This window comes from Mustela erminea, chromosome 21 (genome assembly GCF_009829155.1).
Source record: "Mustela erminea isolate mMusErm1 chromosome 21, mMusErm1.Pri, whole genome shotgun sequence".
Lineage (NCBI taxonomy): Eukaryota > Metazoa > Chordata > Mammalia > Carnivora > Mustelidae > Mustela > Mustela erminea.
The window spans coordinates 7,236,523-7,257,743 of record NC_045634.1 but is presented as its reverse complement, the minus strand read 5'-3'; the positions used below and the strand labels follow the sequence as shown (position 1 = coordinate 7,257,743).

Genomic DNA, 21,221 nt, shown 5'->3' with positions numbered 1-21,221 from the left:
GAGGCACTAAGCAGGGTCACCAGGAAGAAGTCAGAGTGACCACACTGGAACCCATGTTAAGAGTGGAATGGAAAATTAATTTTAGATCCCAGTTACTGACCTGTTTCCAAAAGGCTGTCTGTTCCAGGGTGCAGGAAAATGTGGTGTGGAACCTGGCCCTGGCTGACCATGTGCCCCTGTCTAGGGCCTTGCTAACATGAGCTGGAAACAGAGGACCAACCCTGCAGTCAGCAGTCAGAGGAGCATTGGAAACAGTGATGTCATTGGCTACAAAGTGTCAGGAGTGGCAGAGAAGGACATTTCCGCTATTAAGTCATTTGGCAGTGGGTATTCCCTCAAGTGTCGCTACATAACCCTAATGAGGGGGAAGAGCTGGAGTTGATAGCTGGTTCTTCTCTGCCCCATATACATGGGATGTCCCACCTCGGTGTCAATATGAGAGCATTCCCACCTACCTGAGGCTCTCGGTTCTCCCTTCCATTTTAGTAAATCACCCAGACTGCCTTCTAGGATATCTCAGATTGAACCTTCTCTGCCTTTCTTATGGTAAGAGGCCCCAAACCCTTTATTTGGAAGCATACTTGGTGTGAAACATAAAGCCACATCAGGAGCCTTCCTTTGTTGTCCCTGGGGATATGTTTTCTGGTTACATTTCATGGAGGGGGCAGTGGAAGGGGAGAATCTTGATCTCTCTCCAATCAGGAAAGTACTGTCATCTTTGGCACGTGTGACAGTGCCCAGTGGTGCTGCTGTCCACTGGATGACACTGGTATTTGGTGGTGGTGGTGCTTGGGGGGTAGTAATTAACCCAAACCTACATGTTATTATCACCATGATCTACCCTGACCAAAACACATGGAACCCTGAATGCAGTTTAAGCAGGTCTTCTTCATTGAAGAGGTTAGTAATTAACCCAATTCACTTATTGTCTCTTCAGGGTAGTCTCTCTAGTTAGAGAAGTTCCCTTCTAACTCCCAGTTACTATCTAATTTTAATTTCCTTCATCAAGTGCATCTTAAAGTCTGAGTTTCCTCACAAGCAGAACCTGAGGCAAGGACTCGGGTTTGTGGGTCATTTATTTGATAGTCGATCCCAGGAAGCAGGAGTAGGAAGAGAACATAGAGGAAAGTCAATATGAACATGTATTACCATGCCTGATTCCAGTCAGAATCCCAAGAAGATAAGACTTCAAAACATAGCCCAATATGACCCCGTTAGTTCAGGGCTGCCCCTAGAAGCATGAATTGTCTCTCACTGCTGCCTGATGCTAGCCAAGGGTCTCCTGAGAGACATCTGAGAAGACCTGGAGGCAGAATGCAGGGGACACAGGAGGCAGGATAGAAGGACACTGACATCTCCAGGAAAGTCTGAGCTTACATGGAATTGTCTACCAAGAGTATAGGATGCAATCAGAGGTAGGCCAACGGGAGAGGGCTTGGACAGTACAGTATCTCCTACAGCACTTGCTCTGAAATTCTCTTCCTTGTAGGATATTCACCCATTCAAAGTCTCCCTCACCCTACTTGTGAACAGAGACCCCTCCATAAGAGCAACGACCTCCAAGTACCCATAACAAAGCTTTATGAGAATTGGAGACTGGCACTGCCCCACTCCCACACAGGTGGTTACAGCTTCTCAGGCTTAAAAATCAGCAAGAGGAGCTTGCCTGAAATCAAACTGTCCACACTGACCATCAGTCAAGCCCTGTTGTGTAAGGCAAAATCTGCCCATCCACAGTAGCTCTTCCGTCTTGTTGACAGGAGAATGCACTGTGCCTAGGACAGTAACTGTCACATAGGAGGTGTTCAATACATTTTGTTGGATGAAGTAGTTCAAGTCAATTTGGCCAATTCATAATGAATTGTAAGTTTTATAACCTTTTTCCAACCTTTGAACATCAGAAGTAGTTTTCTTCTCCAGATTTCTGATGGTCACGTGGAACAGAATATGTTTTCTGACCTCAGGATCTTCTGGTTCTCCAGGACTTAGGGGAAGGGTGTGGTCTGCCATGATGGTCTAGAAGTCTCTAGCCCTCCACTTCAGGCTGAAGTTAGTGTTTGCCTAAATAATCTGAACATAAACATTCTTCCCAAATAGCCAGTCTTGTACACCTTTGCACCCTTCACCTGCTTCTAGTTCTAGAAATATATACATCCTTCCACATTTACCAAATTTTGATCACATTTCTCGCAAAATCCTAGTTCAGGCTTTATGACTTAGGTGGCATTTAACCCATCCTGCTCTGAGTTTTTTTTATAATGATAACTCATATTAACTAACAGTGAATGATTCCAAATAAAAGTCCCAACTCATAGCACTGCTGCTTATAAAAAAGAATTCAGACTCTTTTCCTGACCATAGTGTAGAGACCATGGGATGGTTTTGTATTCAGAGTGAAAGTTGGATTTCATCTACTACAAAAACAAAAGCCCCATAATCTCTATTTTTGTTTATGGCTTTTCCTTGAATCTTTTTAAACCTAAGATGTAGGCAAGAGGAGTAGATAGCTTCCTATAATCTGAGAGACATGGGAAGTAGTTGCCAAGCATGGGGCTTCACTGGGGTTCTCCTTGATATACCCAAGTTTCTTGATCTCACAGATGCATATGACACATAACCTCCAGAAGTCAGAGTATTTGATTATATACCAGGAGCTGAAATTTGAGCCACAAATATAGGTAGAACTCTGGGCTCATGCTCTGACCCAGTATGGTCATATGAAGTCTAGAACCAAACCTTTTAGATAAGTTTATGTGAAGACAGGTGCTGGAAAAGTCCTTCCTCCTTTTTTACCTTATGAACTTCTCATTCTTTTAGATCCAGCACAGATATGACCTCATTTATAAAGACTTTCATTGGCCCCATACCCCAACTGTGGCAGGATGATTTTCCCTCTCCTGTATACCCATAGAACTTAAAAAAATAACACGTACCACAATAAATTATTGCTATCTGGCTATGGAATATTTTGTGCCATCAATCCTTCTGTTCCAAGACTACCTTATTTGACCATGGTATCCCAAGGCCTGGCATCATGGCTAAAAAGTGGAAGTTTCTCAATAAATGTTGTAAAAGTGAAGGATATGTGAATGAGAATGGCCTACTCCAAGCACTATGGCTTACCCCTGTGGTCCCCCAAATTGACCAGATGTCCTCCATCCGGCACCATTTCCCAACCCATAAGGGAATTCACCAGATTCTCAGACACCAGTACCTTCTCTTCTCCTGCATCTCCGTACAGGGTTCTCATCAAGTTCAAGGTTGGCTTTAGCCTAGGAAAATAAATAGGCCTCCCCTTAGACACACTAGAGCCAGCTAAATTATATGAGAAGCCGACTCCAGGCCCCCTACCTCCTGGACTGCGCAGAGAGAACAAGATGTAGAGTCCCAGCATGAGTTACTGTGCTCAGCCTGGCCTCTCTCTAACACTGGGGCCTTCTGCTCCTGTGACAAAGGTTTATGTTCTAAGTCATTAAGTTTTTCTGCCAAAACAGAACGTGTTTCTTTTTAAAGGCCCTTGTTCCCGCTCAGAAGTTTCTTAATCAGAAACAGTGACTAACAGTTCAACTCCAAATAAAGGAAATAAAATTAAATGTCCCAATTGCTTTTTGCTGATTTGGCCTTTGGTTTCATTTTATTATTTTCTTTACAAGCCTTAGGCTTATAGAGGAACTCCCCAGTGCCCAACACCCAGTTCTGTTCTGGAGGGAGAGAGGTATACGGCCCAGTGTGACATTTGAGTTATAGTTCCTCTAAACCACATGCAAACCTTAATGAATAGAAATGTAAAGTGCCAACACTGAAACTCAGCGTTCCTGGCCTGAGGCTGGAAGACTTGTGTGGACCCCTGCCTGCAGAAGCACTAGGGCATTTGCAGAGCCAAAGAAACAATGGTTCAGGCGGAAAGAAGAGGATTCTGCCAACTTATACCACTTCGACTGGATTCCAGGTGCCTTTCCTACTTATGAGAGGCCATTACAGTTGGCACCCTTGATCCTGCCATGGAAATGCCTGGAATGTGACCACTCAGGGACATTCTAGGGAAAAGTTCAGAAAAGAAGGAAAATAGTCCAGAGAAGAAAAAAAAAACTGTAAGAATTGAAGGAACTGGGTAGAGACACTGAGAATCATTGGTGTTAGAACCAGAGAACATCTATTTCATTGCCTACATTATGCAAATAAATAAAAATTTTAAGATCAATCAAATAAAGATTAAATTAAATTAAAAAAATAAAATAAATAAAAAAGAGTAAGGCCTGGAGAGACCTGGACTCCCAAAAGGGGATAAAAATTGTTCCATGCCATCTTCATTCTACTGGATGAAAGAGAGAATAAAGGACCAGGGTATGTCAAAGTTTAAAACTTCAGGGCACCTGGGTGTCTCAATGGGTTAAAGTCTCTGCCTTCAGCTCAGGTCATGGTCCCTGGGTCCTGGGATTAGAGACTTGCATCGGGCTCTCTGCTCAGCAGGAAGCCTGCTTCCTCTCTCTCTCTCTCTCTGCCTGCCTCTCTGCCTACTTATGATCTCTGCCTGTCAAATAAATAAATAAAATCTTTATTAAAAAAAAACAACTTAGCACAGTTCCCGGCACAAAGCAGGCAATAAATACTTGATAAAATAACATTAAATAATAATTCACACAGGGGATAAAATGACTTAACAGTCACATTGTCCCACATGTAACTTCCCACAATGAAAGTCTGGATTCACTAACTTTATTTTGAAATTATTCCAAACTTACAGAAGTTGTAACAATAGTACAAAGGATCGCCATATACCCCTCAGCCAGGCTTATCAACTTTTTTAATGTTTGCCACATTGTGTTCTCTATCTATCTACCTAGGTACATACACATATTATTTGTTCTGAAACATTTGGAGTAGGTTTCTTTGGGCCTGTTTCCCCTGATTGCTTCAATATGTATTTCATGAGAACAACGACATTCTCTAACGGTTATCAAATCCAGGAAATTTCACATTCACACAACACTTTAGTCCATAGTTCATTCTCAAATGTCAACATTGTCTTAATAATGTTCTTTATATCATTTTTCCCACACGAGACCCCATCCAGGGTCACATCTTCTCTTGGTCATGCCTCCTTAGTCTACTCTAATCTGCAAAGATTCTCAGCCTTTCTTTGTCCTTCATGAAACTGACGTGTTTGGAGAGTACAGCTCCGTCATTTTCTAGAAGACCCCTCATTTTGGATTTACCCAATGCTCCCCCATAAGATTCAGGCCAGGCCCTTTTGGCTGGAGCACTGCCTGAGAAGGGGTGTGTTCTCAGAGTGCCTGAGTACTCCAGAGTACTCTGGAGGTACATTAAGTCTGTCCCTTCTTGATAATGTTGGTTTTGATAAGCGACTTCTCTGCTGTAGAGTTACTGTTTTCCTTTCATAATTAGTAAGTAATTTGCAAAGAGCACTTTCAGAACATGTAAATATTCTGTTCTCCATCAATCCCCGCAATGCATTTAGCAGCCAGTAAATTGTTTGGTTTTTACTCATTGGGTTACAATCCATTGCTCACATTATTTGGATTGGTGCTCAGGTTATCCCAGATTTGGCCAGAAGAACCCCTTCAGACTCTCCTTTATCCTGTTGGCATGGGCCACCCCTCACCTTTTTTTTAACTTGCACACCTTTTAAATTTTTGGCAATACAGAATGTTATAGGATCCTTTGTGTTTGTTCTGCCTTGTTCCTGAAATCAATCTTGATCCGGAGGTCCCCGGTCCCTTTGAGCTGGGGGTGATATTTAAAAATCAAGACGTAGATGTTATGTATAGTCATTGCTATTGGAATGCCATTGGTTTAAGGCCCTATCAGCAGAGAGAGACGATAATGTATATTTGTACATTTATCTGCTTATGCTGGTACCTCTAATCCAAACCAATTCTTTGTGGGTATTTCTGTATTACTTGCCTTTTTCTATTTCTTATTTGTATCTTTCTGTTTCACAGTGAGAATTCTGGCTCACTAAACAAAGACACAAACAAAACTATATATAAATATATGAATATATATATATATATATATATTCATTTGCTTAGTCCTAAAATATACATAAACAAAATAGTTTTTTAAGCTAAGTTATGTGCATACCACTACCATAAAAACAATGAGACAAGATGGAATTGGGAGGGAGACAAACCATAAGTGACTCTTAATCTCACAAAACAAACTGAGGGTTGCTGGGGGGAGGGGGTTTGGGAGAAGGGGGTGGGATTATGGACATTGGGGAGGGTATGAGCTTTGGTGAGTGCTGTGAAGTGTGTAAACCTGGTGATTCACAGACCTGTACCCCTGGGAATAAAAATATATGTTTATAAAAAATAAAAAATTAAAAAAAAAAACAATGAGAAAAGTTCAAGAGATGTTTATATGTTTTTCTTTAGATGAAGGTATAGTCAAAGCATTCTGTTCAAAAGTTACTTAAACTAGCTTTTATCCCTCCCTTTGGTGTGGCTATATTATTTCACTGAAATAAAGTAGTCTATTTATTTCTCTGTCTAAAAAGTTTTAGGGCTCTTCCCCATCCTCACTGGCTGCCTTTCATTTTTTCTTAACTTAATATGATCCCCCTAGTCAAAACCATATATATATACCCCAAAAGTGTCCCCTCCCCTATCCCATCCACCTTATTTTCCCACCACCTCTATCCTATGTAGGGAACCAACTTCATTAGTCTCTGGTTTATACTTTCTGAATATTCTTTTTCCAAAATAAAGTGGCAAAGTGTAAATAATTTCAAAATAAAAAACAATCAGATATGCATATGTTTTCTTCATTCTCCTTCCTTAACACAAAAAGTATATAATACACACATTCTTCTGTACTTTCTTTTTCCACTTAACATATTTAAATTCATTTCATATTAAATCACAGAAGTCTTCCTAATTCTTTTTATAGCCCCTTAGTCTTCCCATGAGTGCATATTGCAGTATGTTCAACCAATTTTCTATATTTGGTGTTTTAGCTAATTTCTGATATTTGCAATTGCAAACAACACTGCCATGATTAACGTCATGCATATAATTTTTGTATCATTGGAAATATATCTTCAGAAAAAATTGTTGGGTCAAAGGATAAGTACATATGCAGTACTGTTGATAACCTTAAAGAGGCTACACCATCTCAGTGCTCACCAACAATATGTGTGAGTATTGTTTTTCCTCCAGCCTCACCAATAGAATGTGTCTGGGAGTTGAGAAAATGTCTGAATTTCACTATAGTCTTACAAGTGAGGTTGAAAATCTTTTCCTATGTTTGATCTCTGTGTGTGTGTGTGTGTGTGTGTGTGTGTGTGTGAATCCATCCATTTAAAAATTCTTTTTTTTATTATGCTATGTTATTCACCATACAATACATCATTAGTTTTTGATGTAGTGTTCCACAATTCATTGTTTGCATATAACACCCAGTGCTCCATGCAATACATGCCTTCCTCAATACCCATTACCAGGATAACCCATCCACCACCACCCCAAAACCCTCAGCTTGTTTCTCAGAGTCCATAGTCTCTCATGGTTCATCTCCCCCTCCAATATCGCCCCCCTTCATTTTTCCCTTCCTTCTCCTAATGTTCTCCATGCTATTCCTTATGTTCCACAAATAAGTGAAACCATAAGATAATTGACTTTCTCTGCTTGACTTATGTCACTTAGTATAATCTTCGGTCCCATTAATATTGATGCAAAAGTCGGGCATTCATCCTTTCTGATGGCTGAGTAATATTCCATTATATATATGGACCATATCTTCTTTATCCATTCATCTGTTGAGGAGCATATTGGATCTTTCCATAGTTCGGCTATTGCAGATATTGCTGCTATGAACTTTGTGGTGCATATAGCCCTTCTTTTCCCTACATTTGTATCCCTGGGGTAAATATCCAGTAGTGCAATTGCTGGGTCATAGAGAACCTCCACACTGTTTTTCAAAGTGGCTGTACTAACTTGCACCAACAGTGTAAGAGTGTTCCTCTTTCCCCTTAACCTCTCTAACATTTGTTGTTTCTTGTTTTGTCATTTTTTGCCATTCTAACTGGTGTAAGGTTGTATCTCACTGTGGTTTTGATTTGAACTTCCCTGATGGCTAATGATGACGAATGCTCTTTCTTGTCTGTTAGCCATTTGTATGTCTTCTTTTGAGAAGTGCCTGTTCATGTCTTCTGTCCATTTTTGGACTTGATCATTTTTGGGGTGTTGAGTTTGAGAAGTTCTTTATAGATCTTGGATATCAGCCCTTTGTCTGTAGTGTCATTTGCAAATATCTTCTCCCATTCTGTGGGTTGCCTCTTTGTTTTGTTGACTGTTTCCTTTGCAGCGCAGAAGCTTTCTATGTTGATGAAGTCCTAAAAGTTCATTTTTATTTTTGTTTCCCTTGCTTTTGGAGAATTGTCCTGAAAGGAGTTGTTGTGGCCAATGTCGAAGAGGTTATTGCCTAATGTTCTCCTTTATGATTTTGATGGATTCCTGTCTCACACTGTGGTCTTTAATTCATTTTATCTTTGTGTATGATGTAAACAAATGGTCAAGTTTCATTCTTCTGTGTATAGCTATACAACTTTCCCAGCACCATTTATTGAAGAAATTTTTTCCATTAGATATTTTTCCTGTTTTGTTGAAGATTATTTGACTATAGAATTGAGGGTCCATATCTGGGCTCTCTATTTTGTTCCATTGGTCTATGTGTCTGTTTTCCTCTTGACATCAGGAACATGACAATGATGTCCACTCTTGCCACCATTGTTCAACATAGTACTAAAAGCCCTAACAACAACAATCAGACAACAAAAAGAAATAAAACGTATTCAAATTGGCAAAGAAGTCAAACTCTCTCCTTTGCAGATGACATGACACTTTATGTGGAAAACCCAAAAGACTCTACCCCCATATCACTAGAACTCATACAGCAATTCAGTAATGTGGCAGAATACAAAATCAATGCACAGAAATCAGTTGCTTCCTTGTACACTAACAATGTAAATGTAAAAAGAGAAATTAGAGAATCCATTCCATTTACAATAGCACCAAAAAACATAAAATAACTTGAAATAAACCCAACCAAAGAGATAAAGGATCTATACTCTAGGAACTACACAACACTCACGAAAGAAATTGAAGAAGACACAAAAAGATAGAAAAATATTCCATGTTCATGGATAAGAAGAATAAACATTGTTAACATGTTTGTGCTGCCCAGAGCAATCTATACTTTCAACACCATCCCAATCAAAATACCAATGGCATTTTCCAAAGTGCCAGAACAAACAATGCTAAAATTTGTATGGAACCAGAAAAAACTTCGAATTTCCAAGGAAATGTTGAAAAAGATAAACAAAGTCGGGGGCATCATGTTGCCTGATTTCAAGCTATATTATGAAGCTGTGATCACCAAGACATCATGGCACTGGCTATTTAAAAATTCTTATGTAATTTCATTTTTATGTTTGCATCTCTAATCCATTTGAGTTTTTGTAATATATGGTGTGAGAAATGAATTAATTTTATCTTTGTCTAAATGGCTATCTAGTTATCCCAAATTAGTTATTAAAAAGTTCATGTTAGCTTCAATGATTTTATATGCCTCCTTGGTCACATAGTAAATTTCCAGATATACTTGGGTTTATTTTTTTACTTTCTATTCCATTTTGTAAAATGTAAAAATAATAAAATAATAATAATAATAATAATAAAAAGAAATATTAAAAATAATAAAAATTTTTAAAATTTTAAAAATAAATAATAAAAATGATAATCAATAAATAAATAAATAATAAAAATAATAACATAATAAAAAAGTAGAAATGCTTTTTATTCCATTCCATTTCTATTCCATTTTGCCTTAAATCATGTGCTAGTACCACACTAGGTGAGCTACAGAGACTTTGTTGCATCTTTTCATATCTGGAGGGATGGCCCACCCCATGGATCTTCCTTCTGTTGTTTTGCAGATTTTTAACTTTTTGAGGAAAAGTTACATGCTTACATGCTTATTTTCTGTAAAAATGTTAGTAACAACTTTAATAGTGCCAGACAAAAAAAAATTATTGATGGTTTTATTGGGAGAACTATTATCTTGATGATGCAGAGGTATTCTATTCAAAAACAAGGGAGATCTTTCTGTTTGTTTAAGTCTAGAAGTCTGAATCTGTGTGTATGTGCCTAATTTTTTTCCTGTATTCGTTAATACTGTTCACTCTAAAATAAAACCACACAAAGCTTAGGGAATTACAGAGCAAACTGCCTTGTAGGCAGGTCAAGAAATAAAACTTTGACATACCAAAAACTTCTCGATGTGCCCCCTCAGTTACTGTTCCCACCCTCTCTCCGAAAGTAGACACATTGAGAATTGTATAGCAATCATGCCCCTGCTTTTCTTTATATTTAAACACCATGTGTTCATCTTTAGACACTAGGATGAACTTGCTTAATCTAGTTGATGAAAAAATGTTTGCTATGTGTCTTAAATCTAATCTAGTCTTCAGATTTCTCCTCTCGAACTTTCTTTTCTGAGCAGTTAGCCTGCTGAAGGTCCCGGACTATGAGACCATCATCTGGGTGTTCCCAGTTGTAAACTCAAGATATGGGTCATTATGTCTGTCTTGGAAATTTACATTTCTTGCAAAATCAAGGGACCAGAGGTTAGATTAGATTCAGCTTTGATTCCCTTGGCAAGATTGTAGGTGATACTGCATTATTTTATCAGAGAACAGAGCATGTCAAACATTTCATCTTTTTTGATATTAGCAGCCAGTGATGCTCAATGCCTTTAGTCTTTTTTCCCAGTTCTTTTGATTGTGTGAAACCCTTTCTCTAATATATTCTTAGAATACATAGATGTGGGGTTTACATCTTTTATAAGAATCAGAAGTCAGCTCTGTTCCTTCCCCTTTACCGTTACCCTCATCCCTATTACAATCCACATGTGTGACACCAGGGAAATGATTCCAACACACTTCATGGTAGGGAATACGCACTGCCTGTAACACCTGTTAGCAGAGAAAAGAGTTCCATAGCCAGTGCTCCCAGAGATCAGCCATCCTCAATGAGTTCTAGATATTAGGGAAGCCTAAGGACTTGGAGTAGGTAAGTAGTTTGGGTTTGTTTATTTATTTGTTTTGATTTATTAACATTTATTGAAATACAGAAGAAGGCTTGGCTCTGAGGAGAGAGTCAGCACTAGGTGTATTGCCCCAAAGCATAATACAGAGCTGAAAATTTCCCTGGATACAGTTGCTTACCAACACCTCCTTGACCCAGAAGCAGCCTTATCTAATGGCAATTTCTCTAAGGTCAAAACGAGAACTAGAACTCAGTCCCCTCTTGCCTAGGTCATTCTACTATGTAGGAACACGGTCTCTGTTGACATATCTTCCTTCCTTCCCTCCTTCCTCACCAAGTATAGAAAACCAGGATACACAAGGTCATATAGCCACAAGAAGTATTCTCAGGGCAGCTTTTCAAAGGAGCTTTCATTACTCATTAATTATTACTTTTTTAAATTAGGCATCCGCTATGTACCAGGCACCTTACCTAGCTATGGCTACACAGTAAAACAGAACAGACATAGTCCTGCCTTCATGGGGTTTCTTATAACCCACTGAGGGAAATGAATATTATGTAAGTGGTTGAATAAATATACATAATTGCAGATGGTACTAAACGCTATGCAGAAAAATAAAAGAGTGCTATAAAAAATAATAATAAAGAAGGGAACTCCTTTAGAATGGACAATGAGATGGGCCTCTCTGAAGGGTTGATCATTTATACTTTTTATGGAAGATGCAGTGATTCTTGGGCAGCCGTAGGCAACATCCTCTACCTTACTGTCATTCCTTGATTCTTTTTTTTTTTTAAGATTTTATTTATTTATTTGACAGAGAGAGATCACAAGTAGGCAGAGAGGCAGGCAGAGAGAGAGGAAGGGAAGCAGGCCCCCTGCTGAGCAGAGAGCCCGATGTGGGACTCGATCCCAGGACCCTGGAATCATGACCTGAGCCGAAGGCAGCGGCTTAACCCACTGAGCCACCCAGGCATCCCATTCCTTGATTCTTTAATGAACTTGTATTAACTATGTTCTTATGCACAAATCACTGTGCTAGGTGCTAAGGATATACCAACTTGAAATGGTATGGTCCTTGTTCTAATAAAACCTGTGGACTGGTAGAGGAAAAACTTAAATAGAGAACTTAACAAAAAAGAGTAAATGCAAAACAAAGGAAAAGGGCTGAAGCCTGGCTGAGGTTGGGGATGACCAACCTCAGGATTCCAGATTAGTCTTGTGGGGGCAAGGAAATATTTTAAATTCAATTTTAGTAGCACCATTGGTAAACAAATTAATAAGACAAAAAGCCATTAAGCTGTAGGAACAACAAGTGGTCTAATCAGAAATCTCATTTTAGCAGCATAACTGATAACAGAGGATCCAAGTGCTACATGTTAGTTCACTTTAGTTGGATACAAGAAGGGTCACTTACACCAACCTCCAAGTAAAAGCTGGTGGAACAGACACCAGGCAAAGCAGACGTTCTGGTTCAACAAGCCACTCCTCATAAGTGATCTATACAATCTGGTGTATGCTAGCCTACACGCTCCCTTTCCTTTTCCATCTTTGGGTTAGACTAGCATTGAGAAAATACCTCACTGCTTATTGAAAAGAACTACAGTGACCTAAAAACAGCAAGAATGGGTCCTGGTAACTCGAGACAGACAAAGTTGCCACCTCCACAAGCTCACATCTTCTATGTGAGTCATTCATCTTCCAAACACTACCAGAAAGCCCTTCGCCCCCTCCCTGTTCTTCTCTGGAGCCTCACCAAGTAGACCAGATCTGCCCATGGGTCTTGGTGAGTATGAGCCCTCTCTTTTCTTCCACTCTATGGGTTGCTGAACCAACACCTACAGGAAGGATTAAACTAAGCTTGCCAACACCCACAAACCAGCCACTGCAACATCGACCAGAGTCTCTTGGGCCCTCTGAGTGATGAGGCCCACTGACCAGGGTATTAGTGGTGTAACTGAGGAAGCACACTGAATTAAAAGGAAGTTTTTCTCCCTTCATGCTTCCTTCCCTACATCTACCACCCCTGGGCTCCCTCTCCGTACTTGGAAGGTAGGGTAGTTAAAGAAGGATAAGGAAGTGACGTTAACAACTGAAAGGGGAAATTCTATTTACCAAGTGGCGCGTTAGATGTTTCATATGTGTAATTTCATGTGATTTTCAGAATCAATAAGGTCAACATTTTATTTCTATTTTATAGGCAAAGGTATGGAGGCTTAAAGAGTTCAAGTGAGGGTCTGATTTGAATGAGTGCGAGTCTTCTAATTAGACAGGAGGCACCATTTTAATGGCACCAGGTTGTCTGTAGGCAACATTCTCAGGGTTGTTTCCTAGAGTCACAATTCTTTTGAAAATCTAACTCAAACAAGCAGGACTCATTGAAAACTCATTGTCTAGCTCAGGTACAACCAGATCTAAGTGAAGTCTGTTAAACCCTTTAGCTTGAAAACCAGAACTCATCTTCACTACCAAAAGATATACCTGAGAACGATGGAGAAATTAGCTTTGACTGAGTGCACCCCAGGCTCCCAGGGCACCATGCCTGTATGCCTGAGTGTGAGTGAGCATCTACGTGGAGCACATGACTAATGCAAGCAGGAACAGCATATTGTAAAGAGCAGCCCCGTCTCTGCTTGTGTGCAAATCAGAAATGCCAGAGAATTTTTCCATAGTCTTCTATAATGTTCATTACAAAAGAGTCCCCAGATGGCAGATGGCTATTAGCTCACTGTGACCTATATAAATGTCAAACATAAAACTATTGCCCCAGCAAAAATCTCAAAATAAATAACAACAGGAGGGATGAGATTCTGTTGTCATCAGTATTTACAGTTTATGCATTTGGACTCTTCTGTTCTCAAGCCAGCACAAAAATGCTTTCAACCCACTAGGGAATTCAATTAGCTGGAGCAGTACAGGAAGTGGAGTCCCACAAGAATAACTAGCACAGATGAGGAATGGGCTACCCTAAAAGGCAAGCCAGTGGCTGGGAAGAGTGCAATGGCTTTGGGGCATTGCTTACCTCACATTTTAAAGGTTTATCTCTGGATCTTTATCTTCATGACCAGGCTTAATAAGACAAAAGGAAGGTTCTCTCCTCCAGATTCACACCTGGATCACCCAGAGAAAGGGTGTAAGGAACAGGCTTTACCATTATAGGGAAGATTCCAGATCTTAAGAAATATAGAATAAGTTATTTTTATATGGGACTTAAAGGATCAACTTCTTTCTTATTTGAAATTCACAGGTTCTCTGCCTGCCAACTGCCAACCCTACAGAGAACTGCTCTCCACCATCGTGTGTGTGTGTGTGTGTGTGTGTGTGTATACACACAATTTATATAGATGTATCTATATCTAAATCTACATTTATATCTATATCTATATATACCTTTTTTTTTTTAACATATCAGTGTTTCTAACACAACACAATTTAAATCTGGTTCTCCAGATGAACAACTGGAAGAATTCTCAGTCAATCTGTTCAGTGAACTAAAATCAGCTTGCATTGCCTTGTTGGTTTTGTGGTATAATGATTCTGTTTGGATTTTTCTTTTACATTTTTGATGATCTAGATGGTCCTAGAAGCTAAGCAGTTAATCTGAAAACAAAAACAAGGAACAACAAAAGCACTAGCTTTACAGCTTGGAGAAAGGATTCACCAGGAAGCAACTGGATAAGCAGTGTGATCTACCGGTTCAAAGAGAGGGTGACCATATAATTTACTTTCCAGACTGAAACAATTCTGAGAGTGAGAGGCAGTGTTATTAATAATTTTACCAAGGCAATAGCCATAAAGCAGGAATGTCTAGGGCAAACCAAGACGTAAGGTCACCTTACTCAAAGATGATTTATAAACACCATCAAAAAAGCTTATTTAAACAGCACATGTATCTGCGGAATTAAATTGTTCATTATAAGAAATAACCAAGACAAAAAGGCAGCAGTGTATAGTAGAAAGAACTTTGTAATTTGACAGCACTTTGTTTTAAAACTGGCTTTTTCCCCCCCTAACTAGCTTAGTGACCTTAAGCCTCTAATTTCTCATTTGGAATGTGGGAATAAAATACCTTGAAAAGCTGTTGTCAGAATTAAACGAGATAAAAAACGTGAAGTGTCTGGATAGAAATAGCACATAATAATTTTTATTTCTCATTCTTAGGAACATGCAGATCCTGCTTCAAATCTGTTTCATTCCATTATTCCTTGGTTTTAAATCAACAACTACTAAAAATGCACTCGAAAACTAATTTCCAGCAGAGATTTTTCTAACAACTTGACAGCTGGCAGATAGCAACATGGCTATCCACATTTTTCTGTGAGTTCTGTTGTGAAATAGAAATCTTTGATCCAAATATTGTTGCTTTTACTTTTAAAAACACGTGCGATCCTACAAACAACACCCCAAGCCATGGTGTCAAGCCAAGGGTTAGACTGGAAGGAGAGATTTCCATTCCTAAAGAAATCTCCCAGTTCGGGGAAAGTGTCCAGTGTGCAAATGAGGAGTCACGAGTCTCCTGATGCATCTCTTAACATGAGATAGCTTCTGGCATCCTGGGACTGGGTAGTATCCCACATACATATTTTATATGTTGCAGAAAGTAAGGTTTTATAGCAAAACATCAATTTGTATGAGTTCACTTAACTTCAAAATAGCTCTGCAAATAGCCAAGGAATCCCACCCAGAGGATGGCCTGTCTTCCACGTCAGCACAGGGCTTCCTCCAGCTCCCATTTCCCCAGCTCCAGGAACATGCTGATGGATACTTGATGTGCAAAATGCTCATAAAAGCGAACCTGCAACGGATCCGTGGGGGTCACATTGTCACATTTCAAACTTCCACTCACTCCATGGAACATTTAGGGGGAAATTTGGCCCCAAGAATCTTGTTGCTCCAGTTGGACTCCCATTTGGAACATGACTCACATTCTGAAATGAGTTTTGAAGTTAAAACTCACTTATTTATTATTCGGAAAAGTGTTTATAAACACTCATTTCATGCCACTAACAAGGAGGAGGCCAGATAAAATGATTCAGTCTAGACATTCAAGGAGCTTAACAACTTAGGAGAGAAAACAATTGATTACAATACACCAAGTGGTAGCTTTGATGGGGTTATGAACAAACTACATTTAAGCATAGAAGAAGAAGCATCCAAACAAGACATTTGATCTTGGATCCTAAAGGTTGACTTTGCAAAAGTCTAGAAAATAGAAAGAAAGATCTACTGAGAGGAAACTGCCCATGCAAAAGTGCCAGGCCAGAGAGAAGTTGGTGGACTCTGGATGTGACCAGCATCACTGCAACCCAAGCAGCATGGGATGTTTTGCAACAAGGCTGGACAATGGGTCAGGATTTGGTCAGGAGGAGCTCTCTAGGCTTTTCAAGGCATGTGTGAGTTTATCTCACAGACCCTCAGTTTTTACACCGTGCTCTGGATCTGCATTGCAACTCCATTACCTTGAGAACCAGTCTTACATCTGACTACCTCTCTCCTTTCCTCTCTTGGTCAGGCCACCACCATCTTTCACCTGATGTTTGGGAATACCTTTCTGTGTGGTCTCTCTGCTCCTACTTTGGCCTCCCCAGAGCCTACCACCAATACACCTGTTTGACTTTCAAAACCTAAATTACATATGCGGACCTTCTGCTCAAAATTTCCTGGGCAGGGGGGCTCCCTGCTTCACTCAGAGGAAAGGTTGATCCAAATCTCCACAGTGGCCCTACCACATGTGATATGACCTAACCTGCTACCCCCCACACCTCTGTTATCTCATGTCCATCCCCTCACCACCCACCTGCAGCCACACTGGTCACAAGGCTCAGAGACCTCAGGGCTTTGGTACCCCATTTACTGGGACTGGAGGGCTTTTCACCAACAAATCTAGAGCCTTCTGTGTCACCTCTTTCAGATCTCTGATCAAATATCGTGCTATTAGAGAAGCCATCCTTGGCTACTCTATTTTATGAGATGAATCCATACCCACTTGAGCTTTTCCTGATCTCTACCATGTGTAATATTTCCTCTCAGGCTCTGACATATCACATACACTTTTAATTTCTTTCTCACCTATCTCCATATCTGGCTGCCATGGCTAGAATGTGAGCCCCACGAAGGCAAGAACTTAGGTTCCCTTTGGCTTGCTGGCTTATGCCCTGTACCTATCAGAGAGCTGGCACATAGTTGGCACTCAGGAAATAGCACAGATAAATGACTGAATTAAGCCCATTAAGGGAAGAAAGAGGAGGTCCAATAGATAGGCATTAGTGCTTTCTCTTATTTTGACCTGTCCTAATTATCAGGGTTCATCATTAGCTTTAAATGCAGAGAGAATTCCTCTGTTAAAACATTTCTTTAAGGGAACCCCCATGACAGCCCTGAAAAATTCAGTGTGGTGTGATCAGACTTGATGTTGAGAAGATCACAATGTGCAGATTACATGGAGGTCCTCTGGCTCAGATACAGGAAGAACTAAGAAAAGCTGTGAGAAGAGAGGAAAAGGAGATGGGGAGACATTCAGGAGGAAGAACCCTGGGGCTTGGATGTGAGCAGGCGGAGGGAGGATTCTAGGAGCACCTCCCAATTTCTACGCCAACAGTCATGTGAAAAGTGACAGCTTCAAAGGCATGTGGTGAGGGGTAGATAGGGATAGCCTGCAGCAAGTTCAAGGTGAGGGACCCAGGGGACCTCCAGGGGACAATGACCATCAAGACAGTTGGAGAGAGAATCTAGTGCTCAAGAGAAATCTAGAAGTCATCCACATTTAGGATGTAGATGAAAGCATGACCGTGAGTGGAATTGTTCAAGGATAGTAGAGAAGAGAGAAAAAAGGACACGAATGGATGACATGGAATCCCAGCCAGCATGGGACCAGAGCCTGACAGACCTGTTTTTAACCTGGCTCTGCAATTCTGTAGCTGTGCCACTTTATTCAATTTACAAAAGCCTCCAGAGCTCAGCTTTCTGCTGTGCTCAACAGCACTAACAATAATAACACCTACCTCACAGAGTAGCTGTGACAGTTCATTGGGAGACAAAGTACCATATCTAGAAAATAGGGAACATTTAATTAATATTGCTATAAATATTATTATTTGTTATAATTATATCAGATAAAATGTGGCCAAAGAGATTAACACTTAATAGGAAAAACATAGTCACCAAACTTCAGGAAAAAATGTTGCAGGAAAGGAGTGAGTGGCCAACATCATGAACTGTTGCTCATAAGACAAGCAAAAGATTTTAAAATGCTGGTCAGTTTTGGCCACATAAATTTTTGGTGATGCCATCAAACAAGTACAGAACGAGGAGGGAACGTAAAACCCAGTGTTGTTGAGTCGGATGAGAAGAAAGGAAGTTAAGACAATAAAAACAGACCTGGTTTTAAATCAGGTTCAACCACCTCTAGCTATGTCGCCTTGGAGAAATTACTCAACCTCTCTGTGCCTCATGCCCTCACCGATAAAGTGGAAGTAATGACGATCAAGTGCGTATGACACTCTGGCCAGTGATGGGTGAGTAACTACATGTTCCCTTTTTCGCCATTGTCTCTTCTCTTTTCCCTGACAGTGCCAATGCACAAAGGACCCAGACATATGTTCGCTGCTGCCTCACATGCTTCAGCGCAAAGAAGCCCTGACAGCGTAGAAAGTAGGTGCACTCGAAGGGAACATGAAGTAACCTGATTTAATTTGCGTATGATATCTAGGTAATTACATAAATCATAATATCCTGTCAATGTTTTATTTTTCTCTTTCCTTAGATCAGGTTTCCTCACCCAACAAATACTCTGGCACTCACTATACGTAACTCCGTATTTCCGCCGGGACTGGACAGCATCACTCGGCACCACCCAACAGACCAGGCTCACAGTCCTTATTCCAATTTAACTCCTGTTGACTTCAAAAGACCCTGTTAGGAGTTTGGCCGTAAACTGCTGTGTTGCCCTAATGAGGAAGTATTTATAAGGTTTCTGGGTCCTGCTATTTAAGGACTGATCTGCTATTTCTCTAGCTCGAATGACCTCATTTTCTTAGAGCCAGACAAGGGCTCAGTAGCCTCTCTTCCCTTCTTCAGTATCCTGCTCCGGGGAACTGAAAACAAAAGAGCCAGAGGCTACACTTCCCCAACTCCAGAACAGAGTCTCAGAGTGTTTGCTTCCCATCCAGTCCCCTTTCGGGGACATGGAGATCCCTTTGTTGTCCTGCTGGTCAGGACAGAGTTAACATGGCCCCTGAACAAACAGCATAAAGGCTTTCCCCTCTCGTGATGCTGGCTCGCCTACTCTTTGCTTGGATGTCTATTTGCACGATCATAAATTCTGAGCTCGGGAGGATAGCCCCAGCCAAAGTCTACATGTGCCGGATACCATAATGTAAACTGCGTATGTTGGGAGAGGCTGGTAAATGAAAGCGTGAATGAAAACAGGGCCAGCTCCATGTTTGGGCCCCTGGATTTCCTCCTCTCTGAAAAACAAGGCCTCACCCCTCACCTCTAACTTTCTGACATGCCCATAAATAAAGGCGTTTTGGGCTACCAAACCCCTTGAGATATCCAGACACAGCCTCCATTCCAGAGCGAATGCTCAGGCTCTGCTCAAGAGTATAAAAGGGCCAAGCCTGTGCTCCTCCCTGACTGTGAGCAGACAGTAAGCAGAACAAAAAGCACAACGAAAAGGCTGTATTTCCCCCACTGCCTTCTCACCTCTGGTGTGTTGTCCTCATTTGAATGGGAAAGTGGTCAGGCTGATGGGCAGACTGGTTTAACACACATGAATCCAGTCCATGGAATCAGTGTCATAACAACTCGAGCTCCAGTTCAGCTACAGAAATTCAATGGAGTCGTTCCAGCCCCCCTGTCTCCCACGTCCCTGGGGTTGCGTCCAAGTCAGAGGCTGTTAAGCAATTTCAGTGCAGCCAGGGCTGCATGTGAAAGACATGTGGACAGGGCAGGCATGTGGACCTTGCTGTCCTCCACTTAGAGGAGAACCCACCAAAGGCCACATCTCCCCTCCTAGTCCCTGACCATTGCTCTACTCGAGGTGATGCTAAGACATCCCCATATTCAAAGGGCCCCTGCTACTTCATTTCCCCGTTCTCTTAGCTTCAGTTCTGCTATGATATTTGTGATTTCTTCTGCTATTACCAAGCTCTGCTAGAGTCTCAGATTTTCTGTAAAAATTACCTTTATAGACCTGTGCTGCCTCTTCATACCTCTGTCCAGGAAGCAGGGTTCGGACACTCTCTGACACTGCTAGCTTCCAGACTCTCATTCCTTCCCCTTGGAGCCCAGCATTCAGTTCTGCTGTTATTGCGAAATGTTGCTCTATCATGCAGTATGAGTTTCACTCAAGAGAGAAAGAAAAATTACACTCTGGAGGCCACACACAGATGCCTCTGAGAGCAGGTAGTCTATGGTTCTCTAACACACTATCCCCAGGAAGCGTCATATCCCACAGCATGCTCTCTTTTGGAACACAGGGTCTGAAACTGTTTCTGTGTTCTATATCTTTGCAGCAAGAACTGAGATCTGCCTAATGCTCTGAGTGTAGGGTTTTCCATTGTTAGTTTCCATTGTTTAGGGACAGGCAGATTTGAAAAGCTACACTCATTGGACATGCCACAAAATAAGAAAAAGAAATAAATGGAAATATAGCTATGATGATAATTTTACTTTATTTGCTATGAAGTATAGATCTTAATTTATTAATATTTTATTGGAGAAATTAGTTACTACAGCTTTGGTAGCCAGTACACATACATATACAAACAGAAAATATCTGAGCTCAGAATCTGATGTTGCATTAGGACAAACATTAGTACCATATTCCACAGCACCAGAAAGCTAGCACGGCTCCTTCATGGCTCCACTAAGCATGGCTCCAGAGCGGTAGTGTTCACACTTCTCGCCTCACCCCACACCAAGACCCCAGACTCCATGCATATTCTCTCCTCTGTGAAGACCACCCAACTCAGCTCATTCCTCTTTGCACAAATGTTAAGCAATTAAGTAATTAAGACCTCGGAATAACAGGGATCGTAGCATTAAAGCAAAACATGTTCATTGCAAAAAACATATGGAAAAGTTTTTTTAAACATGGGGGTGCCTGGGTGGCTCACTTGGTTAAGCCTCTGCCTTCAGTTCCAGTTACAATC

The 21,221-nt window shown here is 40.7% G+C and overlaps 1 long non-coding RNA gene across 1 annotated transcript; it reads right to left on the bottom strand.

Moving 5' to 3' along the window:
* Nucleotides 1-15,156: 15,156 nt before the first annotated feature.
* On the bottom strand, nucleotides 15,157-20,335 carry LOC116581858. Its single transcript, XR_004282271.1, has 3 exons — nucleotides 20,251-20,335; nucleotides 18,069-18,114; nucleotides 15,157-15,862 (listed from the first exon to the last, which is right to left on the bottom strand). It is a non-coding gene; the product is annotated as an uncharacterized LOC116581858 (long non-coding RNA).
* Nucleotides 20,336-21,221: the final 886 nt, after the last annotated feature.